We start from the raw sequence: 27732 nt of genomic DNA on the forward strand, positions 1-27732 counted from the left end.
TCAATAGTTATGTTTCCTATGGTACAAGGTATATAAAGCCTTCCAGGATCATCCTTCTTCTCTGGTAGACCTCTTTGGAGAATAGCACTACACTCCATTGTCATTTCAACAATATGTCCTTCCTTCAAGGGTCTTTTCTTTGTTAGCACTTCTTTCATAAATTTGGCATATAATGGCATCTGTTCAAGTTCTTCTAAGAAAGGAATATTGATGCTGAGTGTCTTGAATATGTCCAGGAACTTTGAGTATTGCTTATCCTCGTTTTCTTTTTTGAATTTTTGAGGATATGGAAGTTTGGGGATATATGGCTTCGCCCCTTCCTTCTTCTCTTGTAGTTGTATTTCAAGGATGTCCTTATCTCTCTTTGAGCTTTTTGCATTCTTGGTATTTCTCTCATCTTCACTTCTCTCTTCTTGTGGAACTTGTCTGTTGTGTTTTTCTTGATTGATGGCTTCCTTCTCCCCAGTCTTCTTACTTCCCACTATGATTGCCTTGCACTCCTCCCACTTTGTAGCTTTTCCTTTGTCCCTTGGGTGGTCTTGAGTGGCACTAGGGGATGCATTTGATTGCCTCTCACCCATCTCTGCAATTCGTTTAGCCATTTGTTCCATATGCCTCTCAAGATTTTTTATTGAAGCTTCTTGGTTTTTGATTGAAGCTTCTTGGTTTTTACTTGTTATGGCTTGATCCTTCCGTGCTGCTTCCTGATCTTGTCTTGCCATCTCTTAATTTTTCATGAGTTTCTCCATCATTTTCTCTAGACTAGAGATTCTTTGGGAGTCTGGATTTGGTTGTGGTTGTGTAAAATGAGATGGTTGTTGCTGGAGATTGTTTGAACCATGCGCGGGGGTATTTTGTGGGTGAAATGTGGATGTGGAAAAGTTATTCTGGTGGTTTTGTGAGTTGTTATGGGGTTGGTGATATGTGTTTTGTGGGTTTTTGAGTTGGTTAGTATTATTGGATGAATGGCTTTGGTTGTTTGTGTTGTTGAGGCTGCCAGAGTTGAAGTCCCTTTGTCCTTGATTCTGATGCTCACCCCACCTCGAATTAGAATGAGTCTTCCAGGGTGTCTTGTGTGCATCACCATGAAAATTGTGTTGGAACGAACTTGAAGTGTTATTCATGTATTGTACCTGCTCAGGGCTTTGTTGCTCATAATTGAATGTCCCAAAACTTTCTTCAGATTGGTTCCACCCATGTGAAGTTTGAGATTGGCATTGTGTGTTTACTGTAGCACTTTCTATTCGATCAATTTTCTTGGCCATAATCTCCATCTGTTGCTAAATCTGTTGATGCATCATCTTGTTGTGAGCTAAAATAGTATCTACACCTTCCAATTCTAACACTCCTTTCTTTTGTGATGGTTGGCGTTGTCTCTGATGGCCAAAGAAATATTGATTATTTGCCACCATATCAATGAGATTATGAGCCTCCTCCGCTGTCTTCATCAATTGTAAGGAGCCTCCTGCTGAATGATCTAATGCTTCCTGAGCCTTCATAGTCAAACCTTCATAGAAGTTTTGAAGGATGTCCCATTCATTAAACATCTCAGGGGGCATTTTCTAATTAAGGCCTTGTACCTCTCCCATGCCTCATAGAGAGATTCATGATCCATTTGTGTGAAGGTTTGCATCTCAGTCTTAAGCCTGATGATCTTTTGAGGCGGGTAGAATTATTCACTAAATCTTCTCAGCTATTGATGCTTCCTTGAGGGAAGGCTTCAAGCCATTGAGCAACCTTGTCCCTCAATGAAAATGGGAACAGCAGCAATTTATATGTCTCTGGATGCACACCATTGGATTTTACTGTATCACAAATTCTCAAGAAAGTAGAGAGATGCTGGTTTGGATCCTCCAAAGGGCTTCCTCCATATGAGCAATTGTTCTGTACCAATGTGATGAACTGGAGCTTCAATTCAAAGTTATTTGCATTGACATTTGGGGTAAGGATGCTACTCCCACAATGCCTTAGATTAGCAAATATGTATGAAGCCAATACTCTCCTTTGTGGTTGACCATTGTTGTTGGCCACTCCGACTGGTGGATTTGTTGGATTTTTGATGAGCGGATAATTTATACGCTTTTTGGCATTGTTTTTAGTATGTTTTTAGTAGAATCTAGTTACTTTTAGGGATGTTTTCATTAGTTTTTATGTTAAATTCACATTTCTGGACTTTACTATGAGTTTGTGTGTTTTTCTGTGATTTCAGGTATTTTCTGGCTGAAATTGAGGGACTTGAGCAAAAATCAGATTCAGAGGTTGAAGAAGGACTGCTGATGCTATTGGATTCTGACCTCCCTGCACTCAAAGTAGATTTTCTGGAGCTACAGAACTCAAAATGGTGCGCTTCCAATTGCGTTGGAAAGTAGACATCTAGGGCTTTCCAGCAATATATAATAGTCCATACTTTGGCGGAGTTTAGATGACGTAAAAGGGCGTTGAACGCCAGTTCTATGCTGCTGTCTGGAGTTAAACGCCAGAAACACGTCACAAGCCAGAGTTGAACGCCAGAAATATGTTACAAATTGGCGTTCAACTCCAAGAATGACCTCTACACGTGTAACATTAAGCTCAGTCCAAGCACACACCAAGTGGGCCCCAGAAGTGGATTTATGCATCAATTACTTACTTCTGTAAACCCTAGTAACTAGTTTAGTATAAATAGGACTTTTTACTATTGTATTAGAAATCTTTGATCAGTTTTATGCTATCTTAGACTTTCATGGGGGCTGGCCATTCGGCCATGCCTGGACCATTATCACTTATGTATTTTCATACGGTAGAGTTTCTGCACTCCATAGATTAAGGTGTGGAGCTCTGCTATTCCTCAAAGATTAATGCAAAGTACTACTATTTTTCTATTCAATTCAACTTATTTCGCTTCTAAGATATTCATTCGAACTTCAACCTGAATGTGATGAACGTGACAATCATCATCATTCCCCCATGAACGCGTGCCTGACAACCACTTCTGTTCTACCTTAGATTGAATGAGTATCTCTTGGATCTCTTAATCAGAATCTTCGTGGTATAAGCTGGATTGATGGCGGCATTCATGAGAGTCCGGAATGTCTAAACCATGTCTGTGGTATTCCGAGTAGGACTCTGGGATTGAATGACTGTGACGAACTTCAAACTCGCGAGTGCTGGGCGTAGTGACAGACGCAAAAGGAGGGTGAATCCTATTCCAGTATGATCGAGAACCTCAGATGATTAGCCGTGCTGTGACAGAGCATTTGGACCATTTTCACAAGAGGATGGGATGCAGCCATTGACAAGGGTGATGCCTCCAGATGATTAGCCATGCAGTGACAGCGCATCGGACCATTTTCCAGAGAGGATAAAAAGTAGCCACTGACAACGGTGATGTCCTTACATAAAGCCAGCCATGGAAAGGAGTAAGATTGATTGGATGAAGACAGCAGGAAAGCAGAGGTTCAGAGGAACGAATGCATCTCTATACGCTTATCTGAAATTCTAACCAATGAATTACATAAGTATTTCTATCCTTATTTTATGTTTACTTATTATTTAATTTCGAGAACTCCATAACCTTTTGATATCCGCCTGACTGAGATTTACAAGGTGACCATAGCTTGTTTCATACCAACAATCTCCATGGGATCGACCCTTACTCACGTAAGGTTTATTACTTGGACGACCCAGTGCACTTGCTGGTTAGTTGTATCGAAGTTGTGAATGAAAAATGATTTATTAAGACGTGCGTACAGAGTTTCTGGTGCCGTTGCCTGAGATCACAATTTCGTGCACCAAGTTTTTGGCGCCGTTGCCGGGGATTGTTCGAGTTTGGACAACTGATGGTTCATCTTGTTGCTCAGATTAGGTAATTTTCTTTTTGTTTTGTTTTCAAAAATTTTTCAAAAATCCTTCAAAAATTTTCTCCTTTGTTTTCAAAAAAATTTTAAAATAAATGTTTTCAAAAATATACTTTTCTTCAGAATTTTTAAGAATGAATTCTAGTGTTTCATGAAGCATGTGAAGCCTGGCTGGCTGTAAAGCCATGTCTAAATTCTTTTAGACTGAGGCCTCCACATGTCAGGGAATTGCTTATATCTTCTAAAGCTTGGCTGGCTATTAAGCCATGCCTAACCCTCGGATTGGAGCTTTAGACTAAGAATACAAGATTCCTGGAATTCATATTAAAAAAATTTTGAAATCCTTATTTTCTTTTTCCTATATGTTTTTTCGAAAAAAAATATACAAAAATCCAAAAAAATAAAAAAATCATAAAAATAAAAAATATTTCATGCTTCTTGTTTGAGTCTTGAGTCAAGTTGAAAGTTTGGTGTCAATTGCATATTCATCTTGCATTTTTCGAAAAATTCATGCATTCATAGTGTTCTTCATGATCTTCAAGTTGTTCTTGGTAAGTCTTCTTGTTTGATCTTGATGTTTTCATGTTTTGTGTCTTTTCTTGTTTTTCATATGCATTCTTGCATTCATAGTGTCTATACATGAAAAATTTTTAAGTTTGGTGTCTTGCATGTTTTCTTTGCATTAAAAAATTTTTCAAAAATAAGTTCTTGATGTTCATCTTGACATTCAAAGTGTTCTTGGTGTTCATCTTGACATTCATAGCATTCTTGCATGCATTCATTGTTTTGATCCAAAATTCTCATGCATTGAGTCTTTTTCATGTTTTTTCCTCTCATCATTAAAAATTCAAAAATAAAAAAAAATATCTTTCCCTTTTTCACTCATAAATTTCGAAAATTTGAGTTGACTTTTTTAAAATTTTTTAAAATCTAGTTGTTTTTATGAGTCAAATCAAATTTTCAATTTAAAAATCTTATCTTTTTCAAAAATCAAATCTTTTTCATTTTTTTTATTTATTTTCGAAAATTTTAAAAACATTTTTCAAAAATCTTTTTCTTATCTTTATCTCCTAATTTTCGAAAATAACATCATCAATTAATATTTTGATTCAAAAATTTCAAGTTTGTTACTTACTTGTTAAGAAAGATTCAAACTTTAAGTTCTAGAATCATATTTTGTGATTTCTTGTGAATCAAGTCATTAATTGTGATTTTAAAAATCAAATCTTTTTCAAAACTAATTTCAATCATATCTTTTCAAAAATATCTTTCTATCTTATCTTTTTCAAAATCATATCTTTTTCAAAAATTTGATTTTAAAATATCTTTCCTAACTTCTTATCTTCTTATCTTTTCAAAATTGATTTTCAAATTTGTTTCAACTAACTAACTAACTTTTTGTTTGTTTCTTATCTTTTTCAAAACTACCTAACTAACTCTCTCTCTCTCTAATTTCGAAAATATCTTCCCTCTTTTTCAAAAATTTCTTTTTAATTTACTAATTATTTTAATTTTTTATTTTAATTTTCGAAAATTACTAACCTTTTTCAGAAAAACTAATTTCCAAAATCACTAACTCTTTTTCAAAAATAATTTTCGAAAATTCTCACTCTCTCTCATCTCCTTCTATTTATTTATTCATCTACTAACACTTCATCTCACCAAAAATCCGAATCATCTCTCTCTGAGTTCAGATTTCCTCTTCTTCTTTTCTTCTACTCACATAAGGGAACCTCTATGCTTGGGCAAAACGGATCTCTATTATTATTATTTTCCTGTCCCCTCTTTTTTATATGAGCAGGAGCAAGGACAAGAATATTCTTGTTGAAGCAGATCTAGAACCTGAAAGGACTCTGAAGAGGAAACTAAGAGAAGCTAAATTACAACAATCCAGCAAGCACCTTTCAGAAATTTTTGAACAAGAAGAGGAGATGGCAGCCGAAAATAATAATAATGCAAGGAGGATGCTTGGTGACTTTACTGCACCTAATTCCAATTTACATGGAAGAAGCATCTCCATTCTTGCCATTGGAGCAAACAATTTTGAGCTTAAACCTCAATTAGTTTCTCTGATGCAGCAGAACTGCAAGTTTCATGGACTTTCATCTGAAGATCCTTTTCAGTTCTTAACTGAATTCTTGCAGATATGTGATACTGTTAAGAATAATGGAGTAGATCCTGAAGTCTACAGGCTCATGCTTTTCCCTTTTGCTGTGAGAGACAGAGCTAGAATATGGTTGGACTCTCAACCTAAGGATAGCCTGAACTCTTGGGATAAGCTGGTCAAGGCTTTCTTAGCCAAGTTCTTTCCTCCTCAAAAGCTGAGTAAGCTTAGAGTGGATGTTCAGACCTTCAGACAGAAAGAAGGTGAATCCCTCTATGAAGCTTGGGAGAGATACAAAGAACTGACCAAAAAGTGTCCTTCTGACATGCTTTCAGAATGGACCATCCTGGATATATTCTATGATGGTCTGTCTGAATTAGCTAAGATGTCATTGGATACTTTTGCAGGTGGATCCATTCACCTAAAGAAAATGCCTGCAGAAGCTCAAGAACTCATTGACATGGTTGCTAATAACCAGTTCATGTACACTTCTGAGAGGAATCCTGTGAGTAATGGGACGCCTCAGAAGAAGGGAGTTCTTGAAATTAATACTCTGAATGCCATATTGGCTCAGAACAAAATATTGACTCAGCAAGTCAACATGATTTCTCAGAGTCTGAATGGAATGCAAGATGTATCCAACAGTACTCAAGAGGCAGTTTCTGAAGAAGAAGCTTATGATCCTGAGAACCCTGCAATAGCAGAGGTGAATTACATGGGTGAACCATATGGAAACACCTATAATCCCTCATGGAGAAATCACCCAAATCTCTCATGGAAGGATCAACAAAAGCCTCAACAAGGCTTTAATAATGGTGGAAGAAATAGGTTTAACAATAGTAAACCTTTTCCATCATCCACTCAGCAACAGACAGAGAACTCTGAACAAAATACATCTACTTTAGCAAACTTAGTCTCTGATCTATCTAAGGCCACTGTAAGTTTCATGAATGAAACAAGGTCCTCAATTAGAAATTTGGAGGCACAAGTGGGCCAGCTGAGTAAAAGGATCACTGAAATCCCTCCTAGTACTCTCCCAAGCAATCAAGAAGAAAATCCAAAAGGACAGTGCAAGGCCATTGACATAGTCAACACGGCCGAACCTGGAGAGGAAGGGGAGGACGTAAATCCAAGTGAGGAAGACCTCCTGGGACGTCCAGTGATCAATAAGGAGTTTCCCTTTGAGGAACCAAAGGAATCTGAGACTCATCTAGAGACCATAGAGATTCCATTGAACCTCCTTATGCCCTTCATGAGCTCTGACGAGTATTCATCTTCTGAAGAGAATGAGGATGTTACTGAAGAGCAAGTTACCAAGTACCTTGGTGCAATCATGAAGCTGAATGCCAAATTATTTGGTATTGAGACTTGGGAAGATGAACCTTCCTTGTTCACCAATGAACTAAGTGATCTGGATCAACTGACATTGCCTCAGAAGAAACAGGATCCTGGAAAGTTCGTAATACCTTTTACCATAGGCAACATGATCTTTGAAAAGGCTCTGTGTGACCTTGGTTCAGGGATAAACCTCATGCCCCTCTCTGTAATAGAGAAACTGGGAATCTTTGGGGTGCAAGCTACTAAAATCTCATTAGAGATAGCAGACAATTCAAGAAAACAGGCTTATGGACAAGTAGAGGACGTGTTAGTAAAGGTTGAAGGCCTTTACATCCCTGCTGATTTCATAATCATTGATACTGGGAAGGATAAGGATGAATCCGTCATCCTTGGAAGACCTTTCCTAGCCACAGCAAGAGCTGTGATTGATGTTGACAGAGGTGAATTAGTCCTTCAATTGAATGAGGACTCCCTTGTGTTTACAACTCAAGGTTACCCTTCTGTAAACATGGAAAAGAGGCACAGTAAGCTTCTCTCAAAACAGAGTCAACCAGAGGCCCCACAGTCAAACTCTAAATTTGGTGTTGGGAGGCCACAACCAAACTCTAAGTTTGGTGTTGAACTCCCATATCCAAACTCTAAGTTTGGTGTTGGGAAGTCTCAACAATGCTCTGAACATCTGTGAGACTCCATGAGAGCCCACTGTCAAGCTATTGACATTAAAGAATCGCTTGTTGGGAGGCAACCCAATTTTTATTTATCTAATTTTATTTTTCTTGTTCTTTCATGTTTTATTAGGTTCATGATCATGTGGAGTCACAAAATAAATATAAAAATTGAAAATGGAATCAAAAACAGCAGAAGAAAAATCACACCCTGGAGGAAGACCTTACTGGCGTTCAACGCCAGAACAGAGCATGGTTCTGGCGCTGAAGGCCCAAAATGGGCAGCATCTGGGCGTTTGAACGCCAGAATTGCACCCTGGAGAAGAGTTGGCGCTGAACGCCCAGAACAAGCACGGTTCTGGCATTCAACGCCAGAAATGGGCAACAAATGGGCATTCAACACCCAGAACAAGCACCAATCTGGCGCTGAACGCCCAGAGTTGTGTGCAAGGGCATTTTGCATGCCTAATTTGGTGCAAGGTTGTAAATCCTTGAACACCTCAGGATCTGTGGACCCCACAGGATCACCTCAGGATCTGTGGACCCCACAGGATCCCCACCTACCTCCACTCACTTCTTCTCACCCCTCTTTCACACATCCATCCACTCTTCCCCATAAACCTACCTCATAAACCCCACCTACCTTCAAAATTCAAAATCAATTTTCCACCCAAAACCCACCCTTATGGCCGAACCTTACCCCCCTCCCTTCCCTATATAAAGCCCTCCATTCTTCTTCATTTTCACACAACACAACCCTATCTTCCCCTTCTTGGCCGAATACACCCCTCCCCCCTCTCCTCCATATTTTCTTCTTCTTCTTCATCTATTCTTTCTTCTCTTGCTCGAGGGCGAGCAAAATTCTAAGTTTGGTGTGGTAAAAGCATAAGCTTTTTGTTTTTCCATTACCATTGATGGCACCCAAGACCGGAGAATCCTCTAGAAAAGGGAAAGGGAAGACAAAAGCTTCCACCTTTGAGTCATGGGAGATGGAAAGATTCATCTCCAAAGCTCATCAAGACCACTTCTATGATGCTGTGGCCAAGAAGAAGGTGATCCCTGAGGTCCCTTTCATGCTCAAGAAGAATGAGTATCCGGAGATCCGACATGAAATCCAAAGAAAAGGTTGGGAAGTTCTAACAAACCCCATCCCACAAGTCGGCATCATAATGGTTCAAGAGTTCTATGCCAATGCATGGATCACTAGGAACCATGATCAAAGTAAGAACCCAAACCCAAAGAATTATATTACAATGGTTCGGGGGAAATACTTAGATTTTAGTCCGGAAAATGTGAGGTTGGCGTTTAACTTGCCTATGATGCAAGGAGATGCACGCCCCTATACTAGAAGGGTCAACTTTAATCAAAGGTTGGACCAAGTCCTCATGGACATATGTGTGGAAGGAGCTCAATGGAAGATTGACTCCAAAGGCAAGCCGGTTCAATTAAGAAGACTGGATCTCAAGCCTGTGGCTAGAGGATGGTTGGAGTTCATCCGATGCTCCATCATCCCCACTAGCAACCGATCTGAAGTTACTGTGGATCGGGCCATCATGATTCATAGCATCATGATTGGAGAGGAAGTAGAAGTTCATGAAGTCATCTCCCTTGAACTCTACAAAATAGCCGAAAAGCCCTCTCCTGGGGCAAGGCTAGCTTTTCCTCATCTTATTTGCTATCTATGTTACTCAGCTGGAGCTTTCAAAGAAGGAGACATTCCCATTGAGGAAGAGAAGCCCATCACTAAGAAAAGGATGGAGCAAGCAAGAGAGCCCATTCATGGATCTCAAGAGACGCATGAAGCTCATCACCATGAGATCCCGTAGATGCCTCAAATGCATTTTCCTCCACAAAACTATTGGGAGCAAATCAACACCTCCCTAGGAGAATTAAGTTCCAACATGGGACAATTAAAGGTGGAACATTAATAGCACTCCATCATCCTTCATGAAATAAGAGAAGATCAAAAAGCAATGAGGGAGGAGCAACAAAGACAAGGAAGAGACATAGAAGAGTTCAAGGACATCATTGGTTCCTCAAGAAGGAAACGCCACCATCACTAAGGTGGACTCATTCCTTGTTCTTATTTTCTATTTTTCGTTTTCTCTATGTTAAGTGCTTATCCATGTTTGTGTCTTCATTACATGATCATTAGTATTTAGTAACTTTGTCTTAAAGTTATGAATGTCCTATGAATCCATCACCTCTCTTAAATGAAAAATGTTTTAATTCAAAAGAATAAGAAGTACATGAGTTTCGAATTTATCCTTGAACTTAGTTTAATTATATTGATGTGGTGACAATGCTTCTTGTTTTCTGAATGAATGCTTGAACAGTGCATATGTCTTTTGAAGTTGTTGTTTAAGAATGTTAAATATGTTGGCTCTTGAAAGAATGATGATAAGGAGACATGTTATTTGATAATCTGAAAAATCATAAAAATGATTCTTGAAGCAAGAAAAAGCAGCAAAGAACAAAGCTTGCAGAAAAAAAAAAGAAAAAAATATAGGCGAAAAAAAATAATAAAAAGAAAAATCAAGCAGAAAAAGCCAAAAGCTCTTAAAACCAAGAGGCAAGAGCAAAAAGCCAATAACCCTTAAAACCAAAAGGCAAGGGTAAATAAAAAGGATCCCAAGGCTTTGAGCATCAGTGGATAGGAAGGCCTAAAGGAATAAAATCTTGGCCTAAGCGGCTAAACCAAGCTGTCCCTAACCATGTGCTTGTGGCGTGAAGGTCCAAAGTCAAGGTCCAAAGCAAAAGAAGAGTGTGCTTAAGAACCCTGGACACCTCTAATTGGGGACTTTAGCAAAGCTGAGTCACAATCTGAAAAGGTTCACCCAATTATGTGTTTGTGGCATTTATGTATCCGGTGGTAATACTGGAAAACAAAGTGCTTAGGGCCACGGCCAAGACTCATAAAATAGCTGTGTTCAAGAATCATCATACTGAACTAGGAGAATCAATAACACTATCTGAACTCTGAGTTCCTATAGATGCCAATCATTCTGAACCTCAATGGATAAAGTGAGATGCCAAAACTATTCAAGAGGCAAAAAGCTACAAGTCCCGCTCATCTGATTGGAGATATGTTTCATTGATAGTTTAGAATTTATAGTATATTCTCTTCTTTTTATCCTATTTGATTTTCAGTTGCTTAGGGACAAGCAACAATTTAAGTTTGGTGTTGTGATGAGCGGATAATTTATACGCTTTTTGGCATTGTTTTTAGTATGTTTTTAGTAGAATCTAGTTACTTTTAGGGATGTTTTCATTAGTTTTTATGTTAAATTCACATTTCTGGACTTTACTATGAGTTTTTGTGTTTTTCTGTGATTTCAGGTATTTTCTGGCTGAACTTGAGGGACTTGAGCAAAAATCAGATTCAGAGGTTGAAGAAGGACTGCTGATGCTGTTGGATTCTGACCTCCTTGCACTCAAAGTAGATTTTCTGGAGCTACAGACCTTAAAATGGCGCGCTTCCAATTGCGTTGGAAAGTAGACATCCAGGGCTTTCCATCAATATATAATAGTCTATACTTTGGCCGAGTTTAGACGACATAAAAGGGCGTTGAACGCCAGTTCTACGCTGCTGTCTGGAGTTAAACGCCAGAAACACGTCACAAGCCAGAGTTGAACGCCAGAAATACGTTGCAAACTGGCGTTCAACTCCAAGATTGACCTCTACACGTGTAACATTCAAGCTCAGCCCAAGCACACACCAAGTGGGCCCCGGAAGTGGATTTATGCATCAATTACTTACTTCTGTAAACCCTAGTAACTAGTTTAGTATAAATAGGACTTTTTACTATTGTATTAGAAATCTTTGATCAGTTTTATGCTATCTTAGATTTCATGGGGGCTGACCATTCGGCCATGCCTGGACCATTATCACTTATGTATTTTCATACGGTAGAGTTTCTGCACTCCATAGATTAAGGTGTGGAGCTCTGCTGTTCCTCAAAGATTAATGCAAAGTACTACTGTTTTTCTATTCAATTCAACTTATTCCGCTTCTAAGATATTCATTTGCACTTCAACCTGAATGTGATGAACGTGACAATCATCATCATTCCCCCACGAACGCATGCCTGACAACCACTTTCGTTCTACCTTAGATTGAATGAGTATCTCTTGGATCTCTTAATCAGAATATTCGTGGTATAAGCTAGATTGATGGCGGCATTCATGAGAGTCCGGAATGTCTAAACCTTGTCTGTGGTATTCCGAGTAGGACTCTGGGATTGAATGACTGTGACGAACTTCAAACTCGCGAGTGCTGGGCGTAGTGACAGACGCAAAAGGAGGGTGAATCCTATTCCAATATGATCGAGAACCTCAAATGATTAGCCGTGCTGTGACAGAGCATTTGGACCATTTTCACAAGAGGATGGGATGCAGCCATTGACAAGGGTGATGCCTCCAGACGATTAGCCATGCAGTGACAGCGCATCGGACCATTTTCCAGAGAGGATAAAAAGTAGCCATTGACAACGGTGATGTCCTTACATAAAGCCAGCCATGGAAAGGAGTAAGATTGATTGGATGAAGACAGCAGGAAAGCAGAGGTTCAGAGGAACGAATGCATCTCTATACGCTTATCTGAAATTCTAACCAATGAATTACATAAGTATTTCTATCCTTATTTTATGTTTACTTATTATTTAATTTCGAAAACTCCATAACCTTCTGATATCCGCCTGACTGAGATTTACAAGGTGACCATAGCTTGCTTCATACCAACAATCTCCGTGGGATCGACCCTTACTCATGTAAGGTTTATTACTTGGACGACCCAGTGCACTTGCTGGTTAGTTGTATCGAAGTTGTGAATGAAAAACGATTTATTAAGACGTGCGTACAGAGTTTCTGGCGCCGTTGCCTGAGATCACAATTTCGTGCACCAATTTTCCTCCATTTCTTGGTTCTCTTCTCAACCTCCAAAGTGTTTCAGGATCAAAAGGTATGGATTCACCTCTTCTTCCTCATGACATAAACACAGAACCAGGAACCAAAATTAAGCACTCTGTTGCTGGAGTGAAGTTAGTGTTAGTTTAAGCAAAAATTCAAACAGTTAGTTTGCTTAGTAAAAAGAAAAAGAAAAAGTGCTTAATCTAGACCACCACCTTACTTAATCATTGTCAATCTAATCAATCCCCGGCAACGGCGCCAAAAACTTGATGTGTGGAAAACGATCCAACACAAAACTCACCGGCAAGTGGACCGGGTCGCATCAAGTAATAATAACTCACATGAGTGAGGTCGATCCCACAGGGATTGAAGGATTGAGCAATTTTAGTTAGGTGGTTGATTTAGTCAAGCGAACAAGAGTTGATTTGAGTGATTTGTATCCAACAGAAGTTAAATTGCATGAAATTTAAAGGGAGGGGGATAATTGACAAGAAATTAAAGTGCAGAAGAATTAAAAGAGCTGAATCTTAAATTGCAAGTAATGTAAATTGAAGAAACTTAGATTGCAAGAAACATAAATAGCTAAAACTTAAAGTACAAGAAATGTAAATTGCTTGAATGATAAAGGGCTCAGGGAGCTGGGTTTGCAGAATTTAAACAAAGAAGAGTAAATTGCAACAAGTAAAAGAGTAGAAGATGAATTAAACTGAAGTAGATCTCAGACAGAAAAGTAAATTAGCTTGAAGAAGCATTCAGCAGATAAACTAAAATGAAAATGTAGATCTCAGGGGCCAAGAGACTAGAAATCCAAGTCTAGATCTCACTGCCTTCCTTGATCCAACTCAAAGAACAATTGCAAACAAATTAAAGATCAAAACAGTAAAAAAATTGGAATTCAACTCACCAAATCTTGAATTATGCAGAGAAAGGAACAAAGAGATCTCAAGGTGAGATTGAGACAAAATTTTCTCAATTCTCAACACCCAAGATCCAAGAAAAGAAATAAAGAGTGCAGAAATAAGAACAAGGAAGAAAAGAGATCAATTCTCCTTCCCAATTCTCCAAGATCCAAAGTAAAAATTCTAAAGAAAGTAAAAGTATAAAATTCCAAATGAAAGCAAAAGTCCTCTCTAAATCAAACTAGCTTCTATTTATACACTTCCTAATTTGGATCTAAGAATTTGGGTGGGCTTTTAAATTTGGTGAAGAAATGAATTAAATTGGATTTTAGATGAATTTTTGGCCCATGGAAGTTGCTCCCAGGGCAAGGCTCGGGTGTCACCAAGAGCCGAGCTTGGTGTCTTGCCTTGTCAATTGTTGTGCGCCTTTCTTCTTGTTACAAGGAAGTAAAGCTCTTTGTGAGAGCTTCAAGCTCTTGGCAAGAGCTTTGCTTGCCTCTTGTCCTTAGGGAGGTTCACGGTTCGACACCCAGGGAGAGCACTTGTTGGTCATTTTCCTTGGCACATGAGTAGCGCTTAAGTCCTTGCTTCCTTGAAGTCCTTAGTTCGAATCCCATGGAGTGAAAACAAGCCAATTTTGGCTTGTTTTTCTTGTGAGGTAGCATTGCCCCCTCCCCCTTTGGTCTTGAGTTCAAACCTTGGTGAGTGCATTGGCAAGTTTTTATTCCTTGATTTTCTTTGAAGCATGCCCGATAAAGCTCTTGGGGAGAGCTGAGCTTTGAAAATTTTGCCTTGCTCCCTCATTGATATGTAGCGCTTGGTTCTTGTGGAGAGCCTAGCTCTCCCTTTGCTTGGCCTTTGGCCTTTGAAGTAGCGCTCTTTGCAAGAGCTCTAAGCTCTTGGCAAGAGCTTTGGTCTCTTGCTCCATGATATGCCACGCTTTTCCTTTCCTTAGGCCACGCTTTCTTCATTTCTTTATTTTCTTCACCTACAAGTAATCCAAACAACCAATCAAAGTATCACCAAATTCACAAGGTTTAAAATTCATTTAAAAACCAATTAATTCAAGCTTAAACCTTATAGTTTTTTGCCAATTAAAAAGTGGTTGATTGATTCAAAGAAACCATGTAATTCCACTCCAAATTACTAACTTACAATGCAAGAAAGTTCATAAAAACTAATGAAACAAGTGAAATTTGCTTGAAAATCTAGCATATGATGACTTGTCATCAATGGGTGTTACTCCTGCAAGAGTTTGATATTGAAATTAGAGACAGAAAAAGGACAGAAAATCAAGTGGCTGACCACTTATCTCGGATTGAACCACTAGTAAAGGATTTTCTCCCCTTCCACTAACATATCCGAAACCTTTCCAGATGAGCAACTCTTTGCCATTAGGACAGCACCATGGTTTGCAGACATTACAAATTACAAAGCTATAAGATTCATTCCTAAAGAGTACAATAAGCAACAAGCTCAAAAACTCATGCATGATGTAAAGTACTACCTGTGGGATGAACCATATCTCTTTAAGAGATACTCATGGGATCATCTGACGCTGTGTATCTAAAGACAAAGCACACGAAATTCTATGGCACTACCATGGCTCAGACTATGGAGGACACTTTGGAGGTGAGCGAACAGCCACAAAGGTTCACCAAAGTGGATTCTACTGAACAGTTTAAGTTTGGTGTTCTGATGAGCGGATATCTTATACGCTTTTTGGCATCATTTTCATATAGTTTTTAGCATGTTTTGTTTAAGTTTTATTATATTTACATAGGTTTTAGTGTAAAATTCACATTTTTGGATTCTACTTCAAATTTGTGTGTTTTATGCAATTTCAGGTATTTTCTGGCTGAAATTGAGGAGCTGGACCAAAAGTTTGATTTAGAGGCAGAGAAAGCACTGCAGACGCTATCAAGCTCTGACCTCTGTGCACTCAAAAGAGCTTTTCAGAAGCTACACAAGTCCAAATGGTGCATTCTGAATGTCTATGGAAAGCTAACATCCAGGACTTTCCAGAAATATATAATAGCTTATATTTTTCTTCAGAATTGAAGGCCCAAAACTAGCATTCAACGCCAGCCTTCTACTCCAGTCCTGGCGTCCAACGTCCACAAGGAGGTGACCAGCGTCTAACGCCTAAAAGGGGGTCCCTAGCCAGTGTTCAACGCCCCTAAGGGACCCTAGCTCGTGGGAGACACTCAAGCTCAGCCCAAACACTCACCAAGTGGGTCCAGAAGTGGATTTTTGTACTAATAGACTAGTTTATCATATTTCTGTAATCCTTAGTCATTAGGTTAGAATATATAGGAGAAGATCACCTTTGTTTAGGATCTTCTTCCACCACTTTATACTTTTTTACATTGTTCTATGTACAGCATGAGCCACTAAACCTCCTAGGTTAAGGTTAGGAACTCTACTAAGTTTTATGGATTAATAAAAGCACCACTATTCTATTTCAATCCGTGTTTTATTCTCTCCTAAGATGTATCTTTGTTCTTCAACCTTATGAATGTCATAAGTTATCTCTATTCTACATGGGTTCAACGAGCGTCCTTCATCGGATATCAATGAACCATTAGCTTAATTATACATCTCTTAGATAGCTAATCCACGAATTCGTTGGGAACTTCTCGAGAGATCAGTTCAGCTGAGGTAAGGGGAGATTAGAGTCTGTGGTAAAGGCTAGAATCAAGACGCAACATTCTCTGATTCGGAAGATTCGACCTTGTCTATGGCATTTTGAGTAGGATCACCAAGGGGATGAACTGTAGGAGCCTCACCCTCATTTAGACTGGATGCCCACTAAACCTGCTGTTCAGCCTAGAGGAAGATTGGCGGCCGCTCAAACTGGCGTTGATCACATATAGTCTGCTATAGAAGAAATCATTCATAGTTGGAGTAGACAGTAAGAAAGGATTTATCCAAAAGAATAAAGCATCTTTGAAGCCTTAACCATCTTCTTATCACTGAATTCATAACCACCAAGTAACGTTATCTCTATTTTACTTTTATGTGCTTAAACAACTAAACAACTTTTCAATCCGCCTGACTAAGATTTTTACAAGATAACCACTGTTTGATCCAAGCCGACAATCCTTGTGGGATCGACCCTGACTCACCTTAGGTATTGCTTGGATGACCCAGTGCACTTGTTGGTTCAGTTGTGCGAAGTTAAATTTCGCGCACCAGTAACTTGTGAAATCAAGGACTAATGATAGTTATGATGAGTCTGGGACTCGGAGATGAATTATAAACTTATTGAAATACTGCTTTATGTTGATATTGATGAGTTACTGTATAGTAGGCGTAAGGGCCGGGTTTGTCCCACTTATCCTGAGATGTAGGCTTAAGGGCAGTGGTTAGTTCTGCTTACCCTGAGATGTGAGGACTGTGGTAGGGAATCCCGCTCACATCCTTTTGGAATCACAAGAGTGTGTCGGACACTATATCCGTTGGACCGTGTGCCGGGCACGATATTCCTGGGGGATCCAATTTATATTCGTGACCGAAAGACGACATTCCCATGGGACTATGTCGGCTTGGCAGTTGAACCAACAATGTGATATCACAACTAATAGGACAGGCATTCATCATGTGTATTTTCTATGTAGTTGCTTCATTTGTTTACTTGCCTATATTGACTAAGTGTATAACATGCTTAATTGCTTCTTCCTTTACTTGCTATATATGAATGTTACTTGTGTATTACTTGTATGCAACTACTTGTGCTTTCTACTAGGATTGAGGAGGTTCGGTAGGCCGGTGACGATAGGATCGCATGGAGGTTAGGAAGGCGAAGGCTATGGGACAGCGGTGTTACTATTAGTTTAGAAATCCCCTAAGTTAGATGACCTTTTTAAGGACTTTATTAAACTGTTTTATAAGCTTGAAGCTTATGCTTAATATGAAGTTCTAGGATTGTCTTTCGCGTCCCGGAACCTTATATCTTATATTACTGGGCATTGTTACCATACTGAGAACCTCCTGTTCTCATACCATATATTGTTGTTGTTTTTTAGATGCAGATCGTAACCCACCTCGGTGAGTTGTGAGATGGTCACGGAGCGGATGATCTTTTATCACCCTTTTGTATTTTGGATTACTTTGTCATAGATATACTCTCACTTTTGTATCTGTGTTGCCTTAGAGGCTTGGTTTGAGAGATAAGTTGAATATGTTGTTTTAACTCAAAAACTCTGTATTGTTTGTATGTAACTAGTCACCCTAAACTCTGCAGGCTACGGCTTGAGTTCTTTTGACTATCAAACTTATATATCTATCTACTATTGTATTATGTTGCATCTTGTACCTTTGCACTTATAGTTATCGTGTGAACGCTTTGCGCTTTTCTTTTTCTGTTTTCAGCTATAATTCTTCATCGGGCTTCTAGTATTATTATTTCTTTCTCTCTCTCTATATATATATATATATTGTATAATAGGGTATTAGAATTATCGTGGCATTTTGTTATCTTTTGCTTTACGGCATGAGGGAAGACTTAGGGTAATAGGGTATTACATTTACCCATTGAGCAATTGGATAAAACTCAGCTATATCTCTGATGAGGAAATTATCGTTGGTCTAGAATTTTCATCGATAGAAAACCAATGTCACTGTCATAGTATAGTCCTAAACCAACAAATAGTTTCCTTGGTCAAATTTTGATTTGGTTGTCATAAAGTCAGCCCCAATATAAAGTAACCGAGAGTATCAGTCTCAGGTCGTCCTCAAGAGAATGGGCAAACATGTGCATCAATATTGGTTAGAATTCTGTGGTTGGGAGTCATAAATAAGAATTTAAACTACTAAACATAACATGCAAGAAATCTTAAAGGGCAAGGAATTAAATCAAAGCAACTAAAGCAAAGTATAAGCAATTTCAATCTAGTAAGGGAATATATAAATCTACCTCTATTCTAGAACTAAGTAAACAACTAAACTAACTATAACAAGAATCAAGTAATTGGGATTTTTAGGTTTCAAATATGAATAATAAAAGGAACTCTTGGCTAGCCATGGGAATTGGGGTCACCATCCTTGTCTAATAACCATATGTTGACAATTATGAGGAACCAAGCTCATTAAGTCTACCTCTATGCTTGAAGTACGTACAATATCTACTTCAACACTTGAAGTACGTCAAATGGCTTGATCAATTTCAACTCATAAGTCCCAATCCAACTACTAATTGGCTTAGTAGTAGATTGGTGTCAATGGGTATCAATTTGACCACAAAGGCTCTCAAATCACCAAATCAATTAGACCCAATGACTCAATTTCATCCAATCCCTTTAGCCTAGGCCAAGAGTAAAGAAAACTACTCCATAATCAAAGAAAACATTTCATCAAACACATGGCATGCACTAACTAAAGACATATTCAAATTGCAAATTAATTGGAAATCACAAGTACCCACTAACAATTATCAGTGGAAAACAATTCCAATAACACTATCAATCATAGAAAACATCAATGCACTAATAGAAATCCAAGATTCACAAAGTTCATAAAATGAGAATAAGAAGGGAAATAACAAGAAAACACAATTCAACACAAGATCTAAACAAAATTATAACTAGAGGATTCAAATTAAGTAATTGAAACTAAAATTAACAAAACCCAATTCAGAATTTCAACAAAGGAGGATCAAAAACAAACTAAATCTAGAGAGAAGTAAGAGTTTCTCTCTTTAGAAAAACAAGAACCAAAAAACTAGCTAAAACTATGTGTAAGGTGTGAATGATTAGATCCCCCCTTCCTCCATCAATTCCTGGGTCTTTTCCATGCAGAATCCAGTTGGATTTGTGCCTGGAGCCTCTCAGAAATTGCCAGCCACGATTTCCTTAATGAAGTCACGTGCTTGGCGTCACGCATGCGCGTCATTTGAGTTATGCGAGCCACGCGTATGCGTCAAGCATGCGTACGCGTCAGTCACTGTTGCGCAAATCCACATGTGCACGTCAGCCACGCGTGCGCGTCGCCTCCAGTTCTCCAAAGCTCCATTCTTCATGTTCCTTCTACTTGTGCATGCTTCCTTTCCATCTTCTAGACCATTCTCGCCCTATAGATCCTGAATCCACTTAACAAACACATCACGGCGGCATCGAATGGTAGTAGAAGATGATTAAAATATAGCATTTTTAAGGTTAAAGAAGCATGTTTTAAAACATGAAGCAAAATTAAGAAGAAAACTCAAAACCATGCAATTTATATGAATAAGTGCAGAAAATATTGATAAAACCCCCCAAATTCTACACAAGATAAACCACAAAATTGAGGTTTATCAATCTCGCACTAGAGTACCGCTAAACCTTCAAAATTATAAAATTCTCAATACCCATGAACCAAAATAACAAAATTGAAGGGAGTGAAAAACTGGGTGAGAAATTCAAATTTCATACTACTTTGTTCGGATGAATTTGAAGAGCTCGACAAGAAGATCGTATAGCCATATAAACGGTACGGCGATTGGAGCTCTGAATTGAAAGTTATGATCAAATGAAATTTGGAGTAATTTGGGGGTTAGGTTTAATTCTTCTCTTCCTCTCCTCAACGTGAATTGTAGAAATGAAGGGGGGAGTGGTGTGTGTTGGGTTATATATGTTGGGATTTGGGCCCGACTTAGACTCGGTTCAACCAGTTTAGTGTGTCAATCTAATTTTAGGCCAAAAACCGTTAAAATTAGTATTTTAATTCATATTTTAAATATTTTTACTTTTTTGAATTATAAAATTTAATTTTCTAATTATTTTAGTTCATAATTAATTTATTAATTAATTATTTATTAAATTACAGAATTTTACATAATTCATAGTAATGGTTAATTGCTGTGTTTTTTTTAATATCACTTATTTTTTTTAATTTTAAATAACAAATTCGACCCTGAGATTTAAAAAATAAAAAATTTGTAGAGAAATTTAAAAGTCAAATTTCTTAAGTTCTCAAATCAGAGGTCCAATTTGGATTAAAATAATTTTTTTTACCGTAAAACAAATTGGAGAGTTAAATTTGTATGTTAAAAAAAATTAAAATAAACAAAAATCTGATCCTTAAATTTTTATGCTAAAAAAAATTAAAAATTAAAAATTTGATTTTTAAATTTGTGCTCTCCACATAAAAAAATATATTAAATTTTCACATTGTTTAAAAACAACATTAAAAATTCAACACCAAAATTAAAAAGCGACAAAATAGTTGGGTTAAATACTTTATATAATGTGGAAAGAATAACTAATTAGATCATAAGATGTTTGCTTAACAATTTTTATTTATATTTTTTGTCCATCATAAAATTTACTTTAAAATAGTACCCGTGTAATTCTTTTGCTATATTGAGTATATTATCTTTTAAAAACTGTTTCTTTTATTATTTTGAACGTATTGATATATTAACAATGTAGAAAAACTTACGCTCTCAGTCCAATTAAGAATTTATGAGCGAGATTATAAGAAAAGAAATTTTTTTGTTATTTTTTTGTTATTTATTAATTATATTTAGATATAATAATATAAAAATATTTTTTATTTAATTATTGATAAAAAATATCTTTTTTAAAAAGATATTTTAAAAATATATAAATTATATCTTTTTAAAAAAATATTTTTTTTTAATTTTTAATTTTTACTACTTAAAATTTGTCAAATATACTAAAAAATAAATTTTTTTTCTTTATTTAATGACACCTAAATAACCACTATGTATATTATTTTTAATAATCACATACCGATATGGACATATATATATATATATATATCATGGCAATATATCTAAATTAAATCATACTCCTTGCTACTTTCTTTTTTCTTTATTGATAAGATCATTCTACATATATACTTCTTTTTTAATGTTAGTCAAATGCACATTAACGTTTTTGGAAGATCCAATATTATTCCCAAAATTGCAGAGTTTACCCTATTTATTAAGGGTAAGCTTTTTATTTATTTATTTTTTTATATATACTTTCTGGAAGACTTTCTTGCCATAGTAGTTCAAGATATTTGTTAATTTCTGCCTTGTTCTTCCATTTATAACTGCCACCAACAGTGAGGCGCATAGAACTTCATTTTCGAACAGACTAAGGTTTTTTTTTTCAATAATTATCTTTTACCAATTCCTCATTGTTTAATAATGTAGAATACACTGTTTAAACTCTTTGGATTTTGTTGTTAACGTTTTCCTTAATTTGTTTGATGATAATCTACCACCACTCATGGTGTGCTTATATATAGCATTATATTATTTCCTTTCATCTATTATATATTTAGGGTAAAGTTTTAGTGTATCCTTTTCAGCATCTCTCTCTCTCTCTCTCTCGGTCTTGAGAAAATTTAGCTTGAGTCTGATAATAGATAAAACTTAGGCATTGTCTCTACTCTCTATTGATCTATCTTTCAGGAAAAGCATCAATGCGACAATTTGGCATGGGGTCACAGGTGAGCTAAAATTTAGATGTGTTATGTGTGTATTTAATAATAATAAGAATAATAATAATCATATAATTTTGGTAAAGAATTTTTTTGTTTGAATAGGAACTGACGACACAAGGAATAACCATTGAAAGATCAAATTCTCATCTTTCCTTGGGTGGAAACAATGGTGGTTTTGGCCTAGAAGAAATACTCTCTCCCCATATTCACTCTTTTGCCAAGAGGTAATAATACTTTTAGAAAAAAGGTCAAAAGTCAGTAGAATTTATTGTTTTTGATTAAGAGTTTTAGTTATTAATTTAAATTTTTTATTTTAATAATTTTAATAACATATCTTTAATTCATATTTTTAAATATTATTGACTAATTATTGATAAAAAAAATTTTACTATGAACTTCTGATATTTCTCGTATTTATATATGCTATCCTCTGACTAACTATTATAGAATATTAAATATTATGCATATAAAAAATCAGTAATTAAATTAACTATAATGTAAGTTGAAACTATATTATATTGCATTAGTTACGCCACAATAATCATATATATATATATATATATATATATATATATATATATATATATATATATATATATATATATATATATATATATATATCATTGGATTAATACTAAATCAAATGTATATATGACATAAATTAATTTGAGTTGGTATAATTATTAGTTCACTAATTCGTTTAAACAAGTGTTAAAGAATTCGAATCATATCTTGTGCATGCAGTAATTATTAGCCAATAATAACAAAGTATTAAATAATGTTTAAATCTACGACAAATTAGTCCTTAACTGATCAAAATGAAAAATATCGTGAAAAACAACAAAATAATAATAATAATAATAATAATAATAATAATAATAATAATAATAATAATAAATATGACGTTAGTTAACATGGTAAATATTTTACATTCTAAAAGATTTTAGTTTTTTATCAGAAATATTAAAAATTATTTTTTTAAAAAAAATTATTACTTGATATTCCTTATATATATATATATATATATATATATAAAATAATCAATAGTCACATCTTACATGTCATTTACGCTTTTAGTTTTTATATTTTCATGCTTAAGAATAGCTAGAAAGACAATAATCTAAAATTATTTTATTTAATTAAATATTTATAATTATATGTTTCTTACATCTAAAGTTGCTTTATTTTTACAACAATCATTAAGAAGTACAAAATAAAAAATATTTGGGGTATTTTTGGTTAATTTTTATTTTCTTTCAAATATTTTTTTTTGAATTAATTTATTTATATATATATATTTGATGAAACTGATGACTCTGGTATTTTTGTGCTTTAATTTTTAATAATAGCCCTATTCAACAACAGCAAGGACTTTCAGCATCAACTGCATCTCATCACACCCTCCAACTATTTTCCGTATGTTTAATCTCTCTCTCTCTCTCTCTATATATATATATATATATATATATATATATTATTTTGCATTGCCTGTAAATTAAAATACATAATGATACATATGCATGCTATTGTGATTATTGTTAAGCTTAATTCTTTACTATAGCTATCATATATATGTTTTTGTTTCACTTGTGCAGGGAGAACTGGAGGCAGCTTTTCTGGCTCCTAATAATAATAATAATAATAATCCTAACCAGAACTCTCAAAATGCTCTCCAATCTCCACACTCCTTTAAGTACGTTAATTTCTACTAGCTTAGCTTCTTTATTATTAGAACTTAGACATGCAACTTTATATAATAAGGTTGCTACGTTTATCATAACACAACAATGATCTATATATATGGTAATCAAGTTATATTCTAGGAACAATATATATATGAGAAGCTAACAGTGTTTGATTATCTTATAAATGTTGTGTGTATATATGTAGGTTTGTCCAATTAATTATTGTTTAACTAAATGATTATTCAGGTTCGAAGATGATGTTGAGATGGTAGCAAACTTTGAAAGTGCATTTGGTGTTGCTTGTCATGAAGGAACTGTAGCTAATTTGGGCAGCGGCAATAACAGCCCAATCCCTATGCAAACAACAACACTCATATCACCAAACCTGAGCTTCGAGGCTTCTCCAAACTGTCAACAGCAACCGTATCCACAAGTACGTAAGCTATTTTGACATTTAAAACATTTTAATTTTGACAAAATAGATTTTAACAAATTTTTTTAGACAAAATGACCCCTTAATTATGTTTCGTTTGACAAAATAACATTAAGCCATTACTCTTTACGTTAAAGTGATGAATGAAATGTCTAATGGTGAATTTATAAAGTATCTTCTACCAATTGGGATATTATTCAACCGTGAAACTTGAAATTCAGCTCTTCTCATCCATATGACCCCAATTGACCTCCGTGGACGCACATTACTAAACTCCCATTTCACCCAAACCCTTTGCTCGTTGCTGTTGCTTTCGTCACTGGTGTTGCTTTTGTAAAACACAATAATAATATATAGGATACATTACAAGAAAAGTACACTTAGAATTATTGTCGGAAAAATAAATAAAATCCGACGGTAAGTTATTTACCATCAGATTTATCATAAAAAAGAATTAGACAGTATAAACATTGTCGGTAATCGTCAAAATTTTTTCGTCCGATAGTAATTACTGTCGAAATCTGCGATAGATTACTTGGCTGAAAAACCATTTTGTTACCGGCAGATATTTCTGACGGTAATATTGGTGTCACAGTATCTTGTTTTCAACACTATTACTATCTGATTATTTTCTCGGTAAATCCAATAGTAATGTCAACTTTTATTAAAAAAAATATTGTCACAGAATTTGTAACACCCTATCACGCAGAGCCTTACGCTTAAGTCGTAAAGAAGTGGTGGCGAGGTATTACGACCTATATATATATATAGTTGAAAGAATTCATAACTAGGAGCCTTGAATAAGAACTTAAACAAAAACTATAAAAAGAAAAGCGCGCACACACGTGAGGTAGATAACCAAAAAAATAGAAAGGAAAAATCGGCAATAAAGGGGAGATAACTTATATAAACAAGAGTAGAGTACCAAAAAATACAAAATATCAAGCTCCATATTCGACCTCCGAAGTTAAGGCGGCCGAAGTATAAATACATATATATACAATCCAAAATATCCGAAAGATATAAAATAAAACACCTATTTCTCCAAGATAGCCTCTAGAAGGGACAAATATGAAATATATAAAGAGGAGAACCTATTTTATATATATACACAGCATAAGTACAAAATATAGCATTCCAAAATAAAACTTCACTTGCATAGGAAGTCTCTAGACGCTCAACGAGGTGCCTCTCGACCTACATCTGAAAAACAACAATATACATATGGAATGAGAATCGGAGGTACTCAGCATGGTAAAGGTGCCAATATAGGTAATATATAAGGTCCCGAAAAAGTCATAGGCATTCCTAAAACTCCAACACTCAGATTTCAGCATAAAGATCCAATTAAACCAGAAATTAGGTAAGTTATCTAAGGTATTCAAGTTCTAAATCCAACTTTAACCTAGCACTTCACTTTCTGTCTCTTTCAACCCTCCGAATCACTAGTGGAACAATACATCCAAGAGGGATCTCTCATAAACATACACATACAATTCAAACAAGAAAAACACAAATAGAATACAAATATAGCAAACAGGCAATTAGTAGATAAGCATAGTTAAACAATTAGGCAAACCAAGATAATGCACACTCAAGCAAACACATGCAAATGCATATGATGTATGCCTGTCCTACGGTTGATGAGTCTCATCTGTCGGTTATATAGCCAACCTGACATGTCTCGAGAGTAAACCATTAGACAGTCCCTCTGTGCACGCATCCCCAAGCTCAAAAATAATATCCATGGCGTCAAACTCCAAGCGCAAATATAATATTTCATGGAGTCAAACTCCAAGCTCAACAATATATATATATATATATATATATATATATATATATATGCCCATGGGATAACCCAGAGATTTAAAGTGCCCGGTCACATCTTGCGACAAAGGATCAGCATAGTATCGAGTCTCGACCTGGAGCAAGTGGTGATGAGCCACTGCGTCTACCCAGAAAAACTCATATCTCACATAATAAAAGTACATAAGCCATATAATCATTCAATATCAATCAATCATCATCAAGTTTGCCTTCATTCATTTCATATTCAGCATTTTTGTACTTTTCAAACATAAATCATTATTTCATAATCTTTCTTCACTATCAGGTTAACTCCCTCTTTAGGTTCGCCCATCTTCCTATAATTAAAAACTAGGTTTCGGGCCTTAGAAGGTAATTATCGAGATATGTAAAACTAGAGTATTGGTTAAACGTTCGAAAATCTCATTTTTGGCCAAAACAGGGGTTCCGCATACGCATGACATCCATGTATGCAGGTGGTGTAAAAAATGGACATCCCGCGTACGCAATCCTTGGTCCGCGTATGCAAGCTACAAAACAGTGAAGAATTCTCACGTCGTGTGCACATTCTTGCGTATGCGAGCATCTAAATTGGTGTATCCGCGTAGACATGCCATGCTCTGCGTATGTAGACACCTGGGTAGAGCCCAAATCTGTTCTTTAAATGTCATAAACTTTACGAACCCAATTTTCATTTAAAACAAGTTTGATAAAATTTAAGGGTCAGGAAGCCAAGTTATGACCTGCCGAAGTTGGCAAAAATAAAATTTTTACGAAAAGTACTAAACCTCTAAATTTTCAAAGCTCTCAATTCAAAACCAATGTTATTACACCCAAGACAGCACTAAAGGTATTCAATGCAATTCCATATCCTTTCTGTAACGACCCAACTCCCAGCATGTCATGATCATACTAGAAGCTGAATGTTACTAACTTGTTTCCCCAACTTAAGTAATATTTAATAAATATAAGCCTGTTCGTTGTTAACACCTCGCGAGTTTTCGAGGTATTTTTTTAAACAAAAATAGTAGTTTAGAGTCGCATGCATATAATATATAAGAAAACATAAGCATATGCAATCATAGAATAGTAGAAGGCAATATATAAAACATCACATTATGATACACATCATGATACAAGAGTAGCTCAGTTAACCAAGTACAGGATTAAGATACAGCATCTCTCTGTTAGTGACTCATATAATATATACATATATGTACATAAGACGTCCCAGCGCCTGGCCTGTCCAAAAGCCCCTAAGCTGGCATCCAGGCTAGCCTAACTCTATGACATACCTATTTCCCTCTGAGCATACTAGCAAAAGCGAGGGAAACACTTTAATGTACCAGAGTTAGAATGGACTCCTCAAAAGTCTCCTCGTCTCTGATCCAAAAGCCCCTCATAGAAAATCATTGGGCAGGTGATGATGCCTGCTCGCTGGTGCCTCATCTGGATTATCACTCTCAGAAGAGATATCTACAATCTTGAGGCTCTCCTCAGGTTTCATCCAAGAAAGAGGAAAGTCAGAGGGTATATCGGGATCGAAGAAAGGTGTAGTAATTGGACGCTGAAAAGGTGTACCATGTACTACATAATTACGTACACGAGGTGCCGCATAACAG

At 36.1% G+C, this 27732-nt stretch overlaps 2 non-coding genes across 2 annotated transcripts; one reads left to right on the top strand and one right to left on the bottom strand.

Moving 5' to 3' along the window:
* The first annotated feature begins 1545 nt into the window (after nt 1-1545).
* LOC148545472 (small nucleolar RNA R71) lies at nt 1546-1648 on the top strand. Its single transcript, XR_015901697.1, has one exon. It is a non-coding gene; the product is annotated as a small nucleolar RNA R71 (small nucleolar RNA).
* A 4515-nt stretch (nt 1649-6163) lies between these two features.
* On the bottom strand, nt 6164-6271 carry LOC148545473 (small nucleolar RNA R71). Its single transcript, XR_015900220.1, has one exon. It is a non-coding gene; the product is annotated as a small nucleolar RNA R71 (small nucleolar RNA).
* Between the last annotated feature and the right edge of the window lie 21461 nt (nt 6272-27732).

This window comes from Arachis ipaensis, chromosome B9, assembly GCF_059453495.1.
Source record: "Arachis ipaensis isolate K30076 ecotype BB chromosome B9, ASM5945349v1, whole genome shotgun sequence".
NCBI classification, from domain to species: Eukaryota; Viridiplantae; Streptophyta; class Magnoliopsida; order Fabales; family Fabaceae; genus Arachis; species Arachis ipaensis.